Genomic DNA, 5,419 nt, shown 5'->3' with positions numbered 1-5,419 from the left:
GTGTCCTTCTACTGCAGTTCATTGGGAAACATTCACAACATACTTAAAATGCTCCACGCTCTCATTCAACAACACACATTTTAGACTTTACACTCTGAAGGAACGCAAGTTCATTACTATCCGGTAACTGGTGGCATGGTCATCCCAAACAAGCAAGCCCTATTACAATCATTGTTGGAGGAAAAGGAATGAGAGAACCATTTCTGAAGGCCTTGTTTGTCCTTAAAAGTGTTACAAAAGATCACACATGCAGTGCTAAGGTGTCTCCAGTTGATGTTTCACAGGGTGTAGCGGATGCCTTACCTTCAGAATATATTTCTAAAGTCTGCATGACCTCCTTCCTACAGGAGATCAAATCTGAAGTGAATTCTGCCCGAAAGGACCCCTGGATCTGCATGCAAGAACTTCAGAAGAATACAACTCAAATTGGTAACTGAGTGGATGACCTTCAACACTTGGTGTACGAACGCCCAGAGGAGCAAGAACAGATATGGCTTAAACTAGAATAGCAGAACACAGACCTCCAGATGCATCAAGAAGATTTGGAGAACAGGTCACAGTACAACAATATCCAGATCAGGAGTCAACCATGAGGGCCTAGGGAGAAGACATCACTGACATTGTGCATGGTCTACAACAGGGCACCAGAAACAGCCATATTACGCCACAAAGTCCTCTTGACCACACTCATGGGGTAACATCTTTTGGAGGCCAGAAAGATTTTCCACAAGACATTTTGACCATTAATTTGTTTTTACAAAGAGAAAGTGGAAAATATGAGGATTGTCCCTTCTAAGGGGCTATTCCTCATGGAAGGCATAGTCTTCAATTCTTTCAAAAGCTAAGTATCTTGATGTTTTACAAATAGGGTGCCTTCATCAGCATGATATCACAGCCCATTTGATTATTATTCATGTGGAAGAATAACAAGATGGGAACTCCATCACTTCTGGTGGCACGCAGAGAACTAGTCCTACAAGATGATAGGGCAGAGGAGGATGTGTCAACAGTATCTAAAACTTGAGCAGTGCTACAGTGAAATGAGCACGATCTGGCAGGGCAGATCAGAAGCTACCTGTAAGGAAATGCTTCTGTTTGTATGGTCACCCCCAGGTTTTTTAACTGATGCTGCTGGTTTTTTGACTGAGAGTGCACTGAGGCCGGCTAATCAGATCTCAGTGCCAGTGGCCTGACCCTAAAACGTGCATGTTACATTGGCTACACCCAACTGGCGTAGGCTAACTTACCTGAAATGCCTTAGTATATGGTGCCCCGGCCTGAAAGTTAGAGTCACCCCAGGGATTGCTGCACTGGTTGTGCCACCCTGGGTGTGACAAAGGTAAAACCAGTCTCCCAGTCCACCACTGAAGACTAGAAGAGCAGTTTCGAATTGCTATCCCAACTTTGCTATTTAAAGCCATGGCAAAGTCAAATCTCCCCATGAAATGTGTATATCTCCCCTGTGGCAGAACTACCTAGCCCTGAGGTAGGGTACAGCATATTGCATGGACAGATTATGTATTTTCTGTCGTCTGGCAGTAAAAACGTGACATTGAAGGTTTTACTGTGGAAAGACTTGGTTACACCATTGCCTAGTGCAGAGTTACATGCTGACCCCTCAGCTGTGCTAACTTCTGAATGGTGCAACCAAAATTGATACTCGAAAGTATCAAACATTCACTACAAGTAGCCCGACTTGATTCTCAAGTCCAAATGAATGGAACAGGTTCCAATGTGCAACTTTTATAAAGTTGCCACTTTGTTGCCTTCAATCTCCTGTGCCCTTAACGTTTCACAGGAAGCTTGAACCCGGGACAGCTTTCTACCTTCCAAGGGAGATATGCTAATGATTCCTAGGAAAGGAGACCATAGGGGCTTGCACTGGAGGGAAGTGTTACCTGCTGTCAAACACATTTTTTCAGGGGCGTGTATTTTTTGATGTTGCTACTTGCGCCCTAAGTGGCTAAGGGTATGCCCAGAAGTGGATCCCTTGCTCGCTGTGCCACTGGACTTAAGCTGGCCTTGCTGAGGAGGGGTGATACTCCAAAACCGGTCCCAGGATGCTTGTTTCTGGTCCAGGGAGGACCTGGCCTAGCAGTTCGGGCTGGACTGTTCCCATGGGGAGCAGGGTCAAGACTGATTTGCATATGGCTGGGTCCAAACTTGGGTGAAGTGGGGAGCAAAATAACAATGGATTAAACCCAGATCTGTCACTAGGGGTAAGTGTTTGGAAAGTTTCAACACTCTGTTCATAATTTTATTTTGTGATGTTGCCCCCTTGATAGCCACAGCCCTGGGTTGGTCTAGGGAGCTCTGAACACCGAGGGAGGGTTCTGCCGTATTGGGAGTAGGCGGAATGGTGCATCTTGGTATAGCCAGATTCCACACTTCCCAGGAAGTGGTCATCAGGAGGGAGGGAATCTAGTAGCCCATTGGCAACTGACCACGTCTACTCTGAGGGCACTTTCTGAGCATAAATATGGCACCCCTGGAACCCAGAACTCAGGTGGTGTCTGGACTAGAAGAAGGGCCATAGAAGGACTGTCCTCCTGCACTATGGGACCGGCAAAGAGAGGTTCACCGGCATGGACTGCACCTGATGAACCTCGTGGCTAGAAAATGAGAGGGTCTGTGCCTGCTGGGTCCTGTTTGTGGTGATACCCGGTTTCTGTAACTACCGGTGCAAACAACTAACTGGAGGTTGGAACCAGGGACAGGGGGGGAGGTTAAGGCGGGGGCAGGGTCCATCCCAAGGGAACCACCGAGGGGGGGGGTGTTATTATGGGTGCCCTGAATCACGGCTCTTGTGTGTCTGGGTAACTTGCATGAGTACCTATCTTCCTGGTAGCGTGTTGCGTGTTTAGGTCATGGCGATGTCTGAGGGTGCCAAAGCCGTCATGGGTATCTCAGGGGATTCTGACTGGGCGACGCGCCCCAAGGCTTCCGCTGCCGGGGAGGGTGATGGTGGTTGTTGGGTGTTTGTTGTATGGTGTTGTAGCGTGGCCCACTCCGTGTATATGTGTTGCCTACGTATACCCTGAACCTCCTCCTGCCTTATTGTGTCTTCCTCCGCTGTACCCCACTTGCCTACCACCCCGATCCATGCCGCTATAGGGGGATCCTCTGGGTCCCACCAGTGTATTGCGATCACTCTCTTCGCCAGTAGCAGGGCTAAAGAGGCAAACCGTATTTGCACCTTAAGAGTCTTCCGCCTGCGAAATACTTCGATCCCACTTGCCTCCTAAGTGTTCATGCCGAGGAGCCCCATTATTTCCCGTAGTGTGTTCCCTCAGTTTGACAAAATCTTACACCTTCCAAGGACTATTACTATCAGTATACCGTCCCCCTGGACCCAGGAGGGGTTTAATTGATAAAATACAAACTTTCATGGAATCTAGTATCACCTATGCCAATTTTACACTGGTTGGGGACTTTAATTTTCATCTAGAGTCCACAACTGATGTAGATACAAGACATCTGGTGGACATTCTTAAAAGCTTTGATCTGTCCCAACGCATTGATGTACCGACTCATATAGCCAACCTCACACTGGACGGCATTTTCAAAAATAGTGCAGATTTGGGCACAATTAAGACCCTTCCACTTCCATGGACGGATCATTCAGCTATCTTTTTTTCCATCTTGACCCAATGTAAGGGAGCGGAACAGGGTAACTCAGCCAAAGTGGTTAAGTTCCGGCCATGGAGAACTGCTAAAATAGAGGCTCTACAGGAGGCTCTCTCTAATTCCATACCAGACCTTGTCAAGGAAAATGACAAAGCTGCCACCAGTCTTACTCAATGGCTGGAGACTGCATGAAGCAAAATAGTACCTGTGAGAACAATAAAAAGCCATAGGAAACATCCCTCTGCTCCGTGGTTTTCCCCAAAGCTGAAGGAAGCACAACTGAGGTGTAGACGGGAAGAGCGTCGCTGGAGAGTAGATTACTCCCCCGGGTAAAAAGCTAGGTACAAAAAGATCCTTGCAGTGTATAAAGAGCTTATTAAAGCCGAAAAAACTAAAAAATTCTCCGGGAAAATTAGAACAACTGTAAATTCCTCTGGGGAACTGTTTGAAACAGTTAATGATCTGTCACACTGGAGCAATAACAACGTTTTGAGATGGACGAAGCCTTCTGCGGCAAGCTGGCGGATTACTTTCAATCCAAGGTCAATTCCATCTTTCAGGCATTCTCTCAGCAGCCTCCCAGTGCCGGACTTAATTGGAACTCGAAAGAGGCTTTGGTCCCAAACTCAGGTATCGGTCAGGAAGACTCCCCTACTTTCGAGAAGTTCTCTCTCCTTACGTAGGACAAAACTATTATCGGGGGCTCCTTCCGATCCATGCCCCCCCGGGATCATCAATAAGTTGGCTAATCAGCTGGCGGGACCACTCAACAACCTCTTGAACCTAGAACTGAGATCTGGGCTATAACCTGGCATCTGAAAGAAGGCCTCTATTCTTCGTCTTGTGAAAAAACCCTCTCTGGACCCTAAGTCGGGTGGACAGTTATAGACCTATCTCCTGTCTCCTGTTCCAGGCTAAGGTCCTAGAGAAGGCCATGAATGCAGAGCTACATACCTTTCTGGATGCTCATCAATTGCTGGATCCGGCTCAGCATGGGTTCAGAGCCAATCCTTGCACCAAGTCCGCACTGGTGGCGGCGTCGGAGGAAATTAGAGGGGTGGACAAGTATGGCAGAGCGGCACTAATCATACTCTATCTCCCTGCCGCCTTTGACACGGTCCACCATGTGCTCCTGAGAAAACGCCTGCATGCTCTGGGCTTCAGGAGCACGGCACTATTGTTGCTGAACTCCTTTCTTGAAAATAGGCAACAGTGGGTTGAGATGGGAGGGGTTAAAATTTGTCCCTTCTCTCCCCCATGTGGAGTCCCACGGGGATCAGCACCTAGTCCAATGCTTTTTAATGTTTATGTCACCCCTTTGGTACAGCTTATAATGAGTTTTGGCTTGTCCGTGCTCTCTTACGCTGACGACACACAGATTGTGCAGTTGGTATCATCCCAGGTTGAAAATGACGCCAACAATTTCCGCAGCTGCATGTCCGCAGTTGCAGACTGGATGGAGGAGAACTGCCTAAAGCTAAACTCCGGGAAAACGGAGGTATTGCCTTTTGGGAATGAAACCTCCTTCTGGAACGCATCTTGGTGTTGGGGGATTTACCAAAGCCAGTTCTGAAAGCCAAAAATCTGGGAGTCATCTTTGACACCAAGCTATGCTTCAGTGCTCAGATTAATGCAGTGACCTCCGGGGGCTATTTTCTGCTAGGGATTCTAAAAAAAAATACTCCCGTTTATTCCAGCAGAACTTCAAAAGACCGTAATGGTGGCCCTAGTTGGGTCAAAGCTAGATTACTGCAATACACTCTATCTAGGTATTCTGAAATACTTGATAAAA

Source organism: Triturus cristatus, chromosome 12, assembly GCF_964204655.1.
Source record: "Triturus cristatus chromosome 12, aTriCri1.1, whole genome shotgun sequence".
Taxonomy (NCBI): domain Eukaryota; kingdom Metazoa; phylum Chordata; class Amphibia; order Caudata; family Salamandridae; genus Triturus; species Triturus cristatus.
This window is presented reverse-complemented; position numbering follows the sequence as displayed.